Genomic DNA, 18,182 nt, shown 5'->3' on the forward strand with positions numbered 1-18,182 from the left:
CGAAGGTCTCAGTTCTAGCTGAGCCCACTTTTTCTTGTTCTGAAGCGTTCATAGCTGGGCTTTCCTGGTGTGAACACAAACCATGGAGGTGGCTGTGGGGCCACTTGCAGATCCGGAGAGGCCTGATTTACAGCTCCCACAAAGGGGGTGGGCATCTAAGCCTGCCACCCACCATGAGAACTATGCATTGTCCTGGCTCTGCTCCCTGGCAGTTCTTATGCCTGGACTTCAAGGAGATCCTTGATTCCCTGCTGTTACAGAGAAGACTGAGCCAAGAGGGAGGAGTGGGAGAGGCTGAGTCACTCCTTCGAGATCTATTAAAACAATCCTTAGCAAAATAGGAATCTGGAGGAGGGAATGGAGGGGAAATTCCTATTGACTTCCCACTGGACTTACTCCCCTAAGGAGCTCCCATGTAATGTTTATTTCCTCAAACTCAAACTTCGTGACAACAGCCACCAAACTCCCAGTGAGGCTCACAAGAATGTTTCTTCCTGAATTTGGAAGGTGATGAGTTTTGGGGATCTAGAAATTTTCCATAGGTCAGATTCCTTTCCTTTTGCTATTACTGAGGCTTTGGAGGTAGGAGGATGGGGCCAGTAAATGAGAGTAGGTAGGTCACTTGAGCCAAAGAGTGAGTTTTGGCCTCCACTGGGAGGTTCCAGCATTACTGCTTCCTCTTCTGAGGTAGCTCCAGAGGACAGTGGGGTCATTCCCACCGCTGCAGAGTGTCTTCCCCACTCATCATGAACCCACCCAGTACCCTGATGACTTCTAGGTGTGTCAATTCTTTCCTCCTGTCGGGACATCTCTTTTCTTTGCCCAGGAGTAAGAATCCTGCTGACCTCAGGAGGCCTGTCTTCACCTCCACAGTCACCTTCAGTTTTCCCAGTGCTGAGAGTTGCTCCCATATTTCATTAATACTCAGATTAAGCCCTACTATGACCCTCACAACATCTCCTCACTCCACCAACACAGCTGAGGAAATTGAGGCTAGAAAGATGAAATGGCTTGTTCTAAGTCCCAGACCTACTCCTCCCCCCAGCCATTGTTTGGAAGGGCTGTTGTACAGAGAGAAGGCTACAAAATCACATTTCTTCTACAGTTGTTTTCCCATCAAACTCTTTGAGGGGCTTGCAGTGCAATGACTTTCCTCTAATCCACTCATGGCTTCCCTTACCCCGATAGTTACCCTTCCCAAGGGACCCCACACTCCCTCACACTCCCTCCCATGAAGGCACCCTTCAGCAGCCACTGTGGAGATGGGCATTTAGAGCTCTAAAAATAGGTGTTGAGATGTTTCAACTGCAAAGGCAGCTTTCCGAAATTGATCTTGCTAGGTTATCTTATTGTTTTCATTGAAGTTCTTAGTTTAATTTTGGTCATTTAATCTTGGTAAGGAATTTAAGTGACTTCTGATTAATTTTCTGAAAATCAGACAAATATACCCCCCCCCACACACACCCTTAAGGCACTCACACATCTCTTACTCATTCCACATCCTAGATTCAATTTTATTTTTTGATGCATGGCCTTATAATTAAGAAGTACATTTTCTTTGAAGAGACAATTAGTTATAGATAGCAGTGAATGGGAAGTGCAAAGAATGTTCCCTGGTGTTAATCAGAGACCATTTGCATTACCACTTAGAAATCTTGATGAAATTTCAAAACAATAAAGTGAAAATGCTTACAAAAGTGCCAAGAACACTTCTCTGAAGGTGTAATTATTTAAAGAATTGGTATGTCACTGCAAGTGTTCAGGACAGTTCTCTCCTGTGCCTCTACTTATACATCCAATTCATAGAATCTTAGGTGTCTGAGTTACAACTCAGAAACTATACAAACTCATTTCACTGAATTTCCTCATTATACAAATAGGGTAATCAAGTATTCAAGAAGGGAAATAACTTAACTAAGGTTGCACAGGGAACTGGGTATAGAGTTGGACCAGGGCCCCAGGGACTCTTGACTCTCAGTCCAGATTGTCCCATTCCCCTATAGGGTAAGCTATTCCTATCCAACCTGAGGTTAGAGGTAGTTTTTCAAAAAGATGTTCCCTAAACCCAATTAATCTAAATAGGGTAGGCCAGGCAATGGGGCAAGTAGATATAGACAAAGCTGGACATATCCAGAGGCAAGAATACCTCAGCCTACTATATAGGAGCAATTGCTGAAGGAGCAGGTGATGTTCAGAAGAGTGGGTCTGACCTTGAAGGCAGAGCCCATCCTTTATTTATTGTGGCTAATATGGTATGCAGACTAGTGCCTAGATAAAGGAACTAATACTTAATGAACCCCTATCATGCAACTGTTATCCCTGTTTTGTAGATGAGAAAACTGAGGCTCAGGAAAAATTGTGCCTTGCAGAAAATCACTTCGCTAGGTAACAGTGGGGCTATAGCTCAAACCCAGGTCTTGACTGCTCCAAAGCTTACATTCCTTCCATCTTGCTCCAGTGTGTTTGTTGCACTAGGGCAGTGGGTAGAAACAATGGAGGTAGATTTCAGTTAGACTAACTCAAGAAAGTGACAACCCAGATGTCTAAAAATCAAGTTGGCTGCATTGGATAGTGGCAAGCTCCCTGTTCCTGAAAATGTGTGAGAGGAGCCTGGTTACACCCATAACACAGGTGTTATGAAGGATCTATGCATGGGAGGAGATGAATAGCCAGTTAGCTGGGGAACAGCTGTTATTTCTGCTACCCACAGGGCTTCCTTTTGGACTTGATATAGGCCAGCTTCCTGTATGGATGGAATATTTGTAAATGTGTGTGGGATACATATATGTGTGTGCATGTGTGTTATGTGCAGTGGAACTTTCTCTGGTCTCCTTACAGGTCTCCATGCCTGTCCCTTCATTCCTCTACAAATCATTCTTGAGACAGTGGCCAGGGTAAAATCAATTTCCCAGCATTCACAATCCCTTTTGCCTCACTCTATTATTTTTCATAGCATTTATCACTGTCTAGCCAAACTATCTAATTTACTCAATAGGTTCATTATTTTTGTCTCTCTCCCCTCTCCTCCCTCAAAAGAATTTGAGCTTCACCAGGAAAGGGATTTTTGTTTGTTTTGTTTACTGAAGTAACCAAGTACTTAGAACTATTGCTTGGCATATAATAGATATTAACCAAAAATATCTATTGGATAAATGAATGGATGGATGATGCTCCGGTAATTTTTTTTAAGGTTGAAGCCATCTGTAGGCCTCCTATTTCTTGCTCCTGAATTCTTGACTGATACCATCCTGCTTGACATCTAATAAGGTTGTTTGAGACACAAAAACATATTACAGGTGTAAATGTTGGGCCCTGAACTATGGCAGTGGCAAAAAAATTCCAAAAAGAAAATAAAATAGAGATTTTGAACCTCAATCCTGGGGACTTGAGCTATTTTACATAAGAATGAGACAGTATTCTGGGGCATAAAAGATGCTAGACTGGGAATCAGAAGACTTGACTCTCAGCCCTGTAAGTCCCTTTTCACATCTGCACATGTCATTCTTTCATTCATTGATTAATTCACCATGCATCCATCCACCTACCTACTCATTCATCCACCTATCTAGCCATCCATCCATTCAGCAAATATTTCTTAAGAAACTGCTGTGCCTTAGACATTACTTCAGGAGGTGGAACATAGCAGATGATATGAACATGATAGCAATGGTCGAGGTTCCCTAAAATTTAGTCTAACAGCTGTGATAGAAAAGGACCATGAAAGCATGAAAATTATATAATTTGAATTAATAGTAAATACGCTGAAGAAAATAAAGCAAGGAAAGTAATCGTGTTGAGTTGCACGATTTCAAAGTCCCCTTTTCATTCTGCCATTTGTAGACTCTGTGAAGTTAATTCATTTTATTTATTTATTTATTTATTTATTTATTTATTTATTTATTTTATTGGAATATAATTGCTTTACACTCTTGTACCAGTTTTTGAGGTACACCAAGGTCAATCAGCTGCATTTATACACATATCCCCATATTGCCTCCCTCTCTCGACTTCCCCCCCACCCTCCCCGTCCAGCCCTCTAAGGCATCATCCATCATCGAGTTGATCTCCCTTTGTTATTAATTCCTTCTTTTAAAAAAACACCTAAAAATCCACCCAAATAACACCAAATAGAATTCAGGAAACACTATGCCTCAAAGCTCTCCAAGTACATTTTAAAAAGTGCTATTTTTTAACTAGAATTTAATAATTATGCTTTGACATTTTAAATCTTAGTTTCATTGAATCTAAACAGTAATCTTATATAATTATAGGCATGTAATATAACTTAATTTTAAAACCTTCTTGTTTTGACTCAGTAAACACTTATTGGGCACCTATTATGTGGTAGGCAGTATGCTAGGTGCTGGAGTTACAAAGAGGAATAATATATTGCCCTTCCTCTTAAAAGACTGAATATCTCCTGGGATATGTAAACAAATAGTGAGAGGACACCAAGCCAAGTGGTAAGAGCTTTTAAGATAATGTTTGCATGAAGTCCTGAGGGAGCACAGAGGAGAAAGTGACTAACTCTGTCTGGGGGTGAGAGGGGAAAGTTGGGGAAAGTTGCAAAGAGGAGTTGACTTTGAAGCTGAGTCTTAGGGAATGAAAAGCTCTTGCATGCACTTGCCATGTATCTATATTTGAACCAAATCAGGGTGATGCAATGTGAACATTAATCACTCCATGCAGGCTCTTGATATGGGAATAGGTTGACCTGGTTTGAAAAGAACAGTGTGGTCATTTCAGCACCAACAAGCTACAACATGAGAGGGGAAACTTTAGCAGTTCTGAAAACATACAAGGAATGTGTGAAACTTAAGTTGTTTAATAACAATTAAAAAAAGAAAAGAAGATAGAAACTCATAACAACTTTTAGGAAAAACTTGCAAAGTTTAACATTTAATAAATACCCTGTGATGCCCTCACTTTCTTTTACCTTTGGGAAAATTAAAAAGAAACTCTGCCAGGGGTGGTCTCTGGAGTCCTAGCTCCATCTGCTAGGATAATCCCTCCACTGGTTGTTCTAGTGAATGGGTCAGAAGCCCTCATGTAGCCCAGCAGGTCTGTAATAGCTAGAGAAAGAAGCTGTCAATAGGGCTTGGATAGACACAAAGAGTTCCTTTTAATCTACCACCATAGCCCAGATCCAGAGTAAATAAGATCGTGTCCCTAGTTTGCGCTAGTATAGACATTAGGTCATTTAGTCCTCACAGTGCCCTGTGAAGTAAGATCATCTTCTCTTCCATTTATGGACATGGAACCGAGAAAAGGACAAGCGATGTAATGTCCCGTTTGTAGTGCTAGAAAGTGGCAGGGCTGAGGTTCTAATCAGGTCTTCTGAAAGAAGATAGTTGGAAAAGAGATAGTTGGAAATTTCAGAAATGAGGCAAAAATGAAGAATTTAAACATCTGTTTGCAACAATAAGAGTAGATACGCAGAGAAACACTGTCAGTAGAGGGAACCTAGAGAGTTAGATCAGGTTGTTTTGTAAAAGCATGACTGAGCTTGTGGTAAAGTAAGAAAAACACTTAGAGGGGAAAAACACAAGAAAATATGATTCCAGAGGTATAAATAAGTATAGGTTGCCCTAATGGATGCTGCAGATCTTAAATTCTTAGTTTTAATATGCCAAGAAGGCAAAGCATAGGAGATAAAGTCTAGGACCTGAACACAGAGAGATGTGGCTATAGAAATCTTTGCCAAATAATTGGGATCCACCAAGATGTCCTAAGCGTGTGACTTAAAATAAAACCTGCCCCACACAGTGTACTTGACCATTTTGGCCTTGGCTTTTGGTAGAGTGGCTGGGCAGGGAGTTGGGCAGAAGGAGTGTATGTCTCCTTTAAGAATTTCTAACCACAAGCCTGCCTATACCCATGCTTAGGTCTAGAATTCACTGTATCTCTGTGGCCCCAAAGCCCCAAAGCATAAATTTAGTTTAATGTGGTCCTTGGTCAGCAGTGTCCAATATGGGTTTTAATTGGGGTACTAGAATGAGAGAATAGAGACAAAGCAAAGTTTGGAGAGATAATCGCTGAGAATTTTCTCAGACTGACTAGTGAAAAACACAAGTGCTCTAATCTCAGGAGAGTCAATAAATCTCAAGCAAGATCAATAAAAATGTATCTGTAGCTGCACCTTCAGAGTAACGAAGAGGAATAAAGCATCATAAAAGCAGTTAGAAAAGATATCTAAACCAAGAATTGGCAGATTGACAGCTGATTTCTCAGGAATCTCTTCCTGCAGATTATCAACATCGATTACTCGTGCAACTGTGATGACTTCTTCCTCATCTGCAGTCCTCTTGGTCTGGGGATCCTGAAGTAACCAGCTAGAGCTAGAAGTGATAGCTATCCTGAAGTGATAGCTAGAGCTTCAAGTTTCATGGGATCCTAATTCTGTTCCCAGGTGAAAGTATTCACCTTCTGGGAACCAGGATCTCTAGACTATGGTGCCTAAGTAGGTCATAGGTGACAATGGTAATTGGCTTCACTTCCCTTGGCTCCATCCCTTGGTTCCCAGATCTACCTACTGAGGATATGTCACCATATAAAGATCATTGACTGAGAGTATAGGCCACCTCCTGGAAGATGGTGCCCAATCTTAGCAGGGCATCTTCTCTAAGATGGCACCTCAGCTACAATTACAAGAAGCCATTCTACCACTGTATCAGGCCAGTGGATTCTGCTATGGACTGTGGGAAGGAATATGGTTTCCCATGGCTATATGTCCACTGCTGCACCTCCTTTTCTGGAAAATGTCACCTTTGATCTAAGATAATATCGTATGGGATCCCATGTTGGTAGATCAAATATTCTGTGAGTTCTTGGATAATTGTGCAGGCCCGTGTTCTGCAGGCAGAAAAGACAAACGCATTTCCAGAAACTGGGTTGACCCCAGTCAATATGAATCACTGCTCTTTCCATGGTGAAAAGGGTTGAATTGTAGTCTGCTACAAAACAATGTAGTCAGCTTGCGTCGAAGTGGTTGACTGGTTTTCTTGAGGATTGGTGTCACATTAGGGGCTCAGCATTGGATTCTGTTACTAGACAAAGGCGGCAGCAATAGCTAGTTCACCCTTGATGAGTTGTTGTGCTCAGTCAAAGCCTCCATCCCGGCCTCTATGGCACTGCTTCCCTCTTTAACTCTTACTTTGTATAGGAGATGTGCTGGGGCTAAGAATTTAGCGTTCTCTGCCGCTGGCCATTGAGCAAATCTGTCTCCAGATCTCATTTTGGAGTCTGCCTTTTAGGACCACTTCTAGTATCAATTGTCTCAGACTGGCCTCCGGAAAATAGACTTTGAGATGAAAGTTGATGGGGGTGTGCTCTCAGTAGTTACACTTCTGATCACAGAGTGAAGCAGGTGGGATTGGGAAAAGGGGAGTTGCCCCTTAGTGTGGGTGCCAGTGGTGGCTCACCCAGTCCTGTGGAAGCTATGGAGCTAGGATGGCTCTTTCAGAATTATTCCAAACTGAGACAAGGGGCTGGGTGTTTGCAGCCCGGCTGGTGGCAGACCAATGGAAGAGGATGGAGCTGTGCCAGACAGTTCTCTGAAACTGAGGGCAATTCCCAGCGAAGGGCACAACTGTGAGTGGTGTAGCTGATAGTCGCATCTTCCACGGAATGGTGCTTTGGCTCTAAAGAGTGAATCTGGGCAGAGTACCATAACACCCATTGCGCTTCTCTCCACAAATTCTATTTTTAAAAAAAAACAGTAGACCTATTACTTGTTCATTTCAATCATGCTTCCCAGGATGTGTAGCAATTCCACAAGTTCAACTGTCTCTGTGTATGTGTGTCTAGTCCTTTAAGGGGCAAACATTTTCTGTCGTTCCTCACAGCTCTGTTTGGAATTTAGGATGAATCCCCATACCAGTCAGATTTTTGTTAATGCAGGACTGGAACAAATTTGTAGCAGGAATGTTTAATGCTTAGCAAGCCACAGAGTCCATGTGACATTTATTTGTAGCATTTGTCAGTAGTATATTTAGCACCTCAATTTTGCAAATAGGGAAGTTATTTTATATGCATTGGGCGTGGGGGTAACCATGATGTTTAAGGATATAACAACTGTGGATTTTTCTTTCTTACACAGGAATAGACAAAGCAGAAAAAGATTTACTCTGAAGTTGCTAAAGCTTAAGTTTCAGGGCTACTCACTTGCCCAAGCCTCTTTCACGTAGTCATATGATTTTATAATATTTGCAAAGAAAGATATTTATACTTTTATTTCCTTTTTCATTCCAAATAAATCCTCCCTTTTATAGTGTATGTTATATTCATAATTTAGTGTTATTTTTCTTAAAGAATTCCTCTGCCACACACATATAAAAATAAAAATAGAATCTCCCCTAGACAAGAATGGACAGAAAGTTGCTCCCTGCCTAGTTATAAGTATTTAAGCTCCATTGAGAGACAGAAAAGTTGATGCTTATTTGCCTGAGATAGCCTAGACAGGGTTTTGAATATTGAAATGTTTCCAGGTTCTGGCTTATTATGCTTATCAATGGCTTGTCCTTTGAATCAAAAGTGTGTTACTAGCAACTCACATATGAACAGTTTAAATACCTACATCATTGCAGTTTGAGTCTCTGAGTAACTTACAAGTTGGGGATTACAGTTGAGGAAACCAAGAATTGGAAAACTTAAATAACTTGCCAGATGTTACAGGGTTAGGAAATGGCAAGCTGTAGTTCAGTATTAGCCTCCAATTCCTCACCCATAGGCCTTGCTCCCTTGCCACTGTAGCCTCTCTAATGGAGCACTTATCTAAATCTCCAGGACAATGTTTTTCTTTCTATTAAAAATATCAAGAAAAAATTTCCCAAACATATTCAAAGATTTATGTATTTTTATTTCAAAGCTTAGTACTAGAACCAAATTATGTAGTGTCTACCTGAGCAGGAAAGTTTCAGATGACACTAGAAGAAGTGGATGTGGAGAGGAATATGGAGGGAGAGAATAATTTAGGGAGAAAAGTTTATAGAATTTGGTGGTGGCCTAGATGTGTGGGGATGAAGGAAAAGTCAGAGATTACCACGGGTTACTAGCTTGGACAACTAGACAAAGAATACGTCATTACTGAGAAATCAAGTACAGGTGGTATGGTAGACAGAAAAATGTCTCCCCCAAAATGTTCATGCCCTAATCCCCAAAACCTGTGCGGTTTACTTTACATGGCAAAAGGGACTTTGAAGATGTGATAAGTTAAAAAACTTGAGATGGGGAGAATATCCTGGCTTATATAGATGGGCCCAATATCATCATAAATGTCTTTATAAGAGGGAGGAAGGAGGGTCAGAGTTAGAGAAGGAGCTATGATGACAGAAGTAGGGCTCAGAGAGAGAAAGAGAGAGATTTGAAGATGATTCGCTGCTGTCCCTGCTGGCCCTGGAAGATGGGAGAAGGGGCCATGAACCAAGGAATGCAAGCAACCTCTAGGAGCCCAAGAGCAAGGAAATATTCTCTTCTAGAGCCTCCAGGAGGAGTGCAGCCTGCTGACATCTTGATTTAAGGACTTCTGACCTTCAGAACTTTAAGATAATAAATGTGTGTTGCTTTAAGCCATTAAGTTTATGGTAATTTGTTACAGCAGCAATGGGAAATTAATACAGGTGATAAAGCAGGTTTGGGGCCAGGGGAAAAATGTAGAGTTAACTTTGGCCATGTTGAGTTTGAAAAGCCTAAAGGATGTCCTGGTTGAAATGTCTGGTAGGAAATTGGACATATAACCAGGGGCTTTCATTCAGATGTAGCTTTCATGGTTATAGGTAGGTAGTTAGATAATAGCTGAAGCCACCAGAGGAAATAAGATGCCAACAGAGAAGAAAGAGAAGAGAGTCTTCTCCTTTGGGTTCTGGTGTACACTACCCCTACAGCGTGGACACAGGAGGAAAAGTCTGGGGAAAGCTGAGAAGGAATAACTCAAGGGGAAAGGAGAAACAAGGGAGAATGGCATCACCAAAACCCATAATAAAAGTAGTTTCTAGGTGGACTTGGTGGTCAGCAGTGCAAGCAAAAGCAATTCTGAAGTGTGTGTATGCTTGGCAGTTATTGCATATGAAGTTTGTGGTGGCCCTGGTGAGTCAGTGTCAGGCGCATGATGGCAATAAAGATTCAGTCAGACCGAGGAGTGAATGAGAGGTCAATAGGGAGAGATGATGAGTGAGGTTATTCTTTCATGAATGCCCCTGTGAGTCCATGGCGGCTGATGTGTCCAGGACTGGAAGAGGCTGCAGTTTCCAGAGAGGGAGTTGAAACTGAGCTGCAGGAAGTGACCCTTACAAAGATGAAGGGCTATAGGATCTGTCAGCAATCTCAGAATAGAAGAAAGCTCATGTTTGGCTGCCCTCATTTATTGTAGCTTCATCACATTTTTTTGTGACCACTGTTTTTCTCCTCATGTAATTTGCCACATTAAAGCAATTCAACATTTCAGGTTCTGCTTTTTTTTTTTAAGCTCTTTATTGGAATATAATTGCTTTACACTGTTGTGCCAGTTTTTGAGGTACACCAAAGTGAATCAGCTCTATTTATGCATATATCCGCATATCCCCTCCCTCCCATGACTCCCTCTCACCTTCCCTATCCTGGCCCTCTAAGTCATCACTCATCATCGAGTTTATCTCCTTATGTTGTGTAGCAACCTCCCACTAGCTATCTATTTTACATTTGGTAGTGTATATATGTCAGTGCTACTCTCTCACTTCGTCCCAGCTTCCCCTTTGTGCCCCCAACCCCCCGCTGTGTCCTCAAGTCCGTTTTCTACATCTGCATCTTTATTCTTGCCCTATCACTGGGCTCATCAGTGCCATTTTTTTAGATTCCGTATATATGAGTTAGCATACGCAGGTTCTGCTTTAATTCAAAATTCGCCTGTTCATTTTGCCTCTGTACCATGTCTCTGTCTATAGCTCTTTTGGATGTGTTTCTAATTCTCCACTGGGCATCTCCACTTAGATGTCGCAGGAATACACAGCAAGGTGGTAGCAAGAAGTCAGGACTCATATGGCTATTGACTATTTACTTATATCACCTCTTTGCATCCCTATTCACTGCATGTGAAGAAGGAGGATAATATGGAGTTCTGGATTTTGTAATTAGAATTAAAGATAATTATATTTACAAAATTCGTTAGTGTGTAGTGTCTAGAACATAATGGATATCTTTCACCCTTCTGACCACCAATATCCTCATCTACCTGTGAGGATATGAATGCCAGTTTCATAGTTGTTAGAATGATTAAAACAGATCATATATGGAAAGTATTCAACACAGAGACTGACAAATTGATGGTTATCAGTATCTCTTTCATTCATTTATCCATTCATTATTACATAATTGGACACTTTTATTTGCCTAAAGGCAGGAAAACTCTACATTTGTCTTCTGGGAAGAAAATCTGGCCATCTAAGTTTCATGTATGCTGGCATGAGTGACATGGGACTGAGCAATTCTATTACATCTCTCTTTGTTCTTTATAAATGTCTTCTGAGCAACTCATTGTAGTAGAAGTTCTCAGCATCCTCAGTTTGTTTATATTTTCCTTCTAATCCCACAGCTGCTGTTCTGAGCCTTTTTGTCTCCATTCTTACAGCCTGGAAACAGTAACTCAGATTCCAAAGGACAGATTGTCCCTCATCACAAACAGTTTTCCCTTATTTCCTTCTTAATCCAAAGAACTTAATAGCATTGAACTTGTTTAGTCCTCCTCAGAATATTTGGACAAGGGTTCAAGGCTATGATAATTCTCTCTAGATTTAAAAAGAGTATGATAATTCTCTCTAGATTTAAAAAGAGAGAGACAGAGAGGAAGTGGGAGAGAGGATGTATTCATCTTTAATGACCCAAATGAGCAGCAGACCCTGCTAGCTTTTTGGCTCTGAAGGGCTGCTATGACATCAAGATTTAGTGATACAAGTCCAGAACAATAGTGGTTCTTGGTCTGAGGTTTCTGAGCCTCTAAGGGCTGACGTTCAAAATGACTGCCCCAAATTGTATGCTTTCCCGTGATTAGGAGGAGAATTTATTTATCAACTCAGGAGTTTTGAGTTTTCTATACATCATTAGTTAATAAGAGGAAGATAAATTTTTACATATTAGGTTCTATTTTCTTGGTAGATGAAATTATTCAAAGCATTACACTGCTATGGGGACAAGTGGAACCAATCCTTGGGTATTAGGAACCATTGATGCAGGAGTAAGGATCACACACTGGGTAGCAGCAGAGCCGTGCACATGGTAGAGTATCAGTACATGTTCATTAAATGAATGAATGAGACATTTCTTCTGGAGCCTTGTCTACCTTTAAGTACCTTGACCATAGACAAGTCCCTTGTGCCTGAAATTCAGTATCCTTCCCAATAAACTGCATTGGGTAACAGCAGAAGTGACATATCCAAATATGTACAGTGCTCAGATCGGTAACATGAAACATGATGTACAATAGTAGTCAACAAGGTGGCTTTGATAAACTGTTGCATGTCAGATAACATATTCACAGGTTCTGGGAATTAGGGCATAAGCATCTTGGCGGGGAGTGGGGGAGTGGGCATTATTCTGCTAGGACCTCTGGGTAGCTAATATTTGGACAGTCCAGACAAGTGTGGGGCTGGGAGCTCACTGAAGGCCAAGAACTCTGTTCACATTGATTTTTCTTACCCGTACATGGTCCATGTTCACTTAATGTTGATTTTTGAATTACTATAAACATAGGATGTCATAGTAACAATGACCTTAACTATCTAGTATACTGCACTTATTTTACAGATGAGAAAATGGAGGTCCAGAGAGGAGGAAGATTGCGAGTAATTTGGATTCTCAGTCTATGGCCCACTTTACTATATCTAGGTTTTCTTAGACCACTAGCGACTCTAGCAGTGTTCCTATGTAATGAGAAAATAATAAATTTGTGGTCATATTTGGAGAAAAGATTGTTTGAAAGTGGCATGTCCTTGAGAGATCAAAGCAGGACATAGGGCAATAGTGAGGTGCCCTGAATGAACTGGGAAAGAAGAGGGACTCCCAGAAAATTGAACTTTAAAATAAATACACAACATATTAGAATACAGTAGGGGTTGGCAAATATTTTCTGTAAAGGGCCAGATAGTAAATATTTTAGGCTTTGCAAGCCATATGGTCTCTGTTGCAGCTACTTAACTCTGCTATTGTAGTGCAAAAAAAGTCACAGACAACGCATAAACTAATTGGCATGGCTGTGTCCCAATAATACTTTATCTATGAACATTGAAATTTACAATTAATATAATTTTTCATATGTCATGAAATATTATTCTTCTTTTGATTTTTAAGCCATTTTTTAAAAGTAAATACTATTCTTCATGGACTGTACAAAAAAAATAAACGCAAAAAGCTGTAGTTTGCTGACTCCTGGAATAGAGGCATAGTCACTAGAGAGTGAGAAAATGTCTCTCAGGCCATAATACTTTATAATTATCTAATTGAAGATATCACTGCCTCTGAAAACTGAATGTGCCAATCTGAAAGGAATTGTGTTAACCAAAGAAACCACAGAAGAAAAGACAAGGGGGAGTCATGGGCAGTGAGGGACAGTGTCCGTTTGTAAGTGCAGGGAAGGGTGATCTTGGCCAATGGAGATTACTATTGAGACTCATTTTTTTAAAGTTCATTTTGTGAACTTATTTCAAACTATGTTAGTTGATGGTCCCTTTTTAAATTAAAACTATGTATATGTCTGTATATGTATATTTTTATATATGTGCATACACACACATATATGTATGTGTATATACATCCATGTATATGTATGTGTGTGTAGACATATGTGTGTGTCTATATATATATGTCATTATCTGGTTGAGTCTTAGCTTGGCCACTTTTTAGCTCTATGACCTTGGTTAAATCTCTTTACTTTACTGTGCTGCTTCTCATCTGTAAAGTAGATAGATAACAGTGCCCATGTTACTGGGTTATTTTGAGAAGTAAGTGAGATAATGCATGTGAAATATCTAGCATATAGGAAGTCCTTACTATAAAAAGTGCTACATATTGTAAAACCTTTAATTATTTTTGATGTCTGTATTATTTAAAAATATAATACATGCACATATATAAAAATATGATATATATTATAAACATTCATTATATATCCTTACACGCACATACACACCAAGGAAATATATCACACTAGGGGTCCTTCCATACATGCTGTTCTAAAATTTCATATTTCTTTTAATATGTAATGGCTAACCAGGAGACAAACAGAACCAGATTTGAGAGCTTGGCTTCTGCCATCTGACTGTTTGGGCTTGAGTCCTGGTTCCACTATTGTGAGGACTTAGTTATTTCAATTTTCTAGCCCATGGTGTTTCTTGTACTGTGATGGTAAGAACGGTACCTACCACACACAGAGGTGTTGCGAGGATTAAATGAGAAAATATATGTAAAAGTCTTAGCACACCTGACATCCAAATAAATAAAAGTTATTAGCACAAAGCCAACTTACAGTAAATAAGTATATATTAGTCTTTAAAAAATGAAAGTTCAGTGTTTAAGAAAATGTTTTAATGACCTGGAATATGTATTTAGCTTTCTCAAAAATTCTTAGCATTGCAGCAATAGAGGACATGTGGGAAAAATCTGTCTGAGGCAAAAAAGAACTATTAAATTGCTTCCTGCAGCAAAGACAATGGAACATTCACAAAAAGAGGCTGTCACTTAACAGTCAGGATAATGCTTTGCATTTATGCACCATCATAAATAAAGTAATTTTCAGAGGTAGCACCTTTTCAAAGGCATTACTGCCAAACATGAACCTGAATCATCTCCAGATTACTGTGGTAATTAGGCAGTGGAAACATTTCTAACAGGCGACTGGAGATCTATTTTAACCATAAATTATTCACTTTTTAAAAAATTTCTCTGATACATGAAACCTCCTTCAAGACAAGTCTCTAACTTTCTCTGTGATTTATGGAGTTACCCTTGAAGTACAAGATTTAGGGGGTTGATTTATTGCAGCTTTCATTTTTACTGGAGTTTAATTTGTGCATAGAGTAATATGAGTTAATTTCAGAAAATGAGTGTCTAGAGGTGCAACAAAAAGATGTGTCAATGTCAGCTAAAAGTTTGTCAGTTTCAGTCACTTTTTTGTGTGTGTCTGCAACAGTAAGGAGCAACTGTAAGCAGATTTGTCGAAATAAATTAATCAGTTGATGCTGCAGAGGTACTAAATGAGATGACAGGCAGCTCCCTCAATGTAGATGCTCAATTAACTTAGCAATCTGTTGTATCAGTTATTGAGGGCTTGCCATGTGCCAGCGGCGGCCTCCAGTTGCTGCCTTGTTTAATTGAAATCTACACAACCCTATGAGTGTAGCATAATCATCATTTTTCAAATAAGGACGTTGAAACTCACAAGTGTTTCATTCAGAGATAACACAGGCTGAAATGGATTAGATGAGTTCTGCTCTTTCCTTCATGAGTCATCTTCCTTCCTTCTTATTTTTTAAAAAAGATTTTTCCTCCTTCCCTCCCTTCCTTTTCCTTCCTTCCCTTTTCCTCCTTCCCCGTTCCCTCCCCCCCTCCCTCTGTCCTTCCTTGCCTGTTTTCCTTCTCTCCTTCAGCAACTGAACCATGCTGCTACAGATAAAAGGCAAACTTAGTCTTTTAATATTTGAGTGTGTGCCTGTGTGCGTGCTTTTGTATGGAGGTGTGTGTTCTTTTTCAATGAAAATACCAACCCTATAATAAGACTGATGGCTAAATTAATCTTTATTAAAAGTATTCTGAAACACTCATTTTCTTCAGAGAAATGATGAGAGGGAATTACATGTAAACTTCACTAAATGCCATATTTATTATGTCAAAGATGTTTTCCAAATTGTAATGTACATTAGAGTCTGACATGTATTATAGTTACTTATTCATGCATCTGCCTCCTTGAATAAGGAGTGAGCTCCTAAATGCCAAAAATCATCCCTAAATCACTTTTACCAATTTCAGTGTTAAGTTGAAATGAAAGGAACTTTAAAAATATGATAAGCTTATTCTTAATTCACTAAGATCCAACTTCAACTAATACATTATTTTTGCATTCCTCTGTGGGTGTATAGCCTTGTATGCCTTGCTAAGATTGTAGATAACACTGATATAGTGGGAAAGATGCTTCTTCCATGAGAAGGAAGTGTGAACATATGGGGTGGGAATTGTTGAGGAGGAAAGGCTCATTTACATAAAATAGAGCAAAGTTGCTCATAAATTGAGGCAATAGAAAGCACTGTCCTGAAGTTAAGAACACTAGTCATGGAACTAACTTTGCTGGGTTTTGATAACATTATTTGTGAAACAAACAAAGTACTGAGTTCCCACACCATGGCTGACCCCATCTGACTACTTAGCCATCAAGATCCAGGATATGTAGTCTCTTCTCTACCTTCCTAATCACCAGGGGAAAGATAACCAAAGAAAACATAATCCATATATTAACAGATTTTCAACAAATGAAATAAACATTAAAATCACAGACTCTTTTAAAAATGGCCAAATGAGAACTGAGATATTTTATAGGAATAAACATAAAAGAGACAAAATCAGACTGGATCCCACCCCTCAATTAAAGCATATGATATTTAAAAGAGACACAACTAAACCAAATAATGCCAAACAATAAAAATTAAAGGATGGGCAAAGATAATAGCAGGAAAATAAAATTTAATTAAATGCAATTAAAAGGAAAGCAAGAGTCCTTGAACTCAAGGACAAGTGGGAAAATAGATGAATAATCAAGAAAGTATTTTAAAAAGTTGTCAAGTTATTAGACATAAAAAGGCTTTGGTTCTAAACATTTTTATAAGTGATTTCAAACTTTTAATAAATTATATAAAACCTGTTCCGAAACCTAGAAAAAGATAAAATTTAATTTTATAAACTAGCATAATTATAATATTGAAACCCTAACAAAAACAGCAGAAACCAAAAAATTTAGACATATCTCATGTATAATGAACTTTTAAAAATACTCTGTATGACACTAGTAAAATAAATTTAGCAGAATATTAAAGGAACCCTACTTTATGTCCAGGCCGGATGTTTGAAAGGAATATATTAGTAGTTTCATATTAGGAAAACTATTGCTATAAAATATCACATCATGCAACCAAAGGAAAAAAATGACATGCTATGGTCTGAACATTTGTGTCTCCCCAGAATTCACATGTTGGATCCTACTGCCCAATGTGATGGTGTTAGAAGCATGCCCTACCAACACCTTGATTTTAGACATTCAGCCTCCAGAACTGTGAGAGAATAAACGTCTGTTGTTTTAAGCCACTCAGTTTGTGATACTTTGTTGTGGCAGCCCTAGGAAACTAACACAGCCTATAATGAGTATGTTCATGCCTATAAGCATTGTTATACTTGACCATGATTTGTAATTCTCAAACCTACTTTTATAACACTTATCCAAAAAAATGTTTTAATAGAAACCTAATTTTAAATAACTATTTTCAAAATAATATCATGCCATGAGTCATTTTCCACTTTAGGGAGATGTATGTTGCAAAATCAAGCCTTGGAAGTATATTTTATATTTAAAAGATTGGGAACCAAGATTAATTGCTTTAAAAATTCTAAAAATCAACTCTAAGTCCTGGTAGCAGTACGTAATCTAATAATATATACATTGAATAACAGTATGTGTTTAAATTCTGTCATTTTATTTATTCTATCATAGATCGAATAAATAATTTACCGAACTTTTATTAAGTTCTTGGCAACTAATGAATCAGACAAAGATCCTGCTTTGGAGGAACGTGCAGTCCTTTAGGGAAGTCAAGACATGCAGCTAAAAACTACCTTATATGATAAGAAGGAAGAGGAGCACAGAATAAATTATACAGAAATTCAAATAAAAGAGGTCATTTTTAGCAGGACTGAGCATGGAAGCCATGACAGAAAAATAAGTTGGTCCTTGAAGAGCTTGGATACAAGAGGAAGACCATCCCAGTGCAAGGTACACATATGCGAAAAGACAGAATTGGTGGTCATAGGGATAACTTGAAGATCAACAAGTAGGACTACTCATAAAATGTTTACAGCCACTCTGTTCCATTAACATCCACTAAAAGCAAGCAAAATCATTGAGTTGGCTGGATAATACCATTATCAGGATCAGGGCCTCAAAGTTAAAAATAAATAGT

General features: G+C 39.0%; 1 long non-coding RNA gene across 1 annotated transcript in view; it reads left to right on the plus strand.

Moving 5' to 3' along the window:
• The window catches only part of LOC130846775 (uncharacterized), a 381,247-nt gene extending 363,961 nt beyond the window's left edge, over window positions 1-17,286 (plus strand). Inside the window, exon 4 of the long non-coding RNA XR_009051629.1 lies at window positions 17,191-17,286. This is a non-coding gene — a long non-coding RNA (uncharacterized LOC130846775). The remainder of the gene's footprint in view (window positions 1-17,190) is intronic.
• The last annotated feature ends 896 nt before the right edge of the window (window positions 17,287-18,182 follow it).

Source organism: Hippopotamus amphibius, chromosome 2 (assembly GCF_030028045.1).
Source record: "Hippopotamus amphibius kiboko isolate mHipAmp2 chromosome 2, mHipAmp2.hap2, whole genome shotgun sequence".
Classification (NCBI taxonomy): domain Eukaryota; kingdom Metazoa; phylum Chordata; class Mammalia; order Artiodactyla; family Hippopotamidae; genus Hippopotamus; species Hippopotamus amphibius.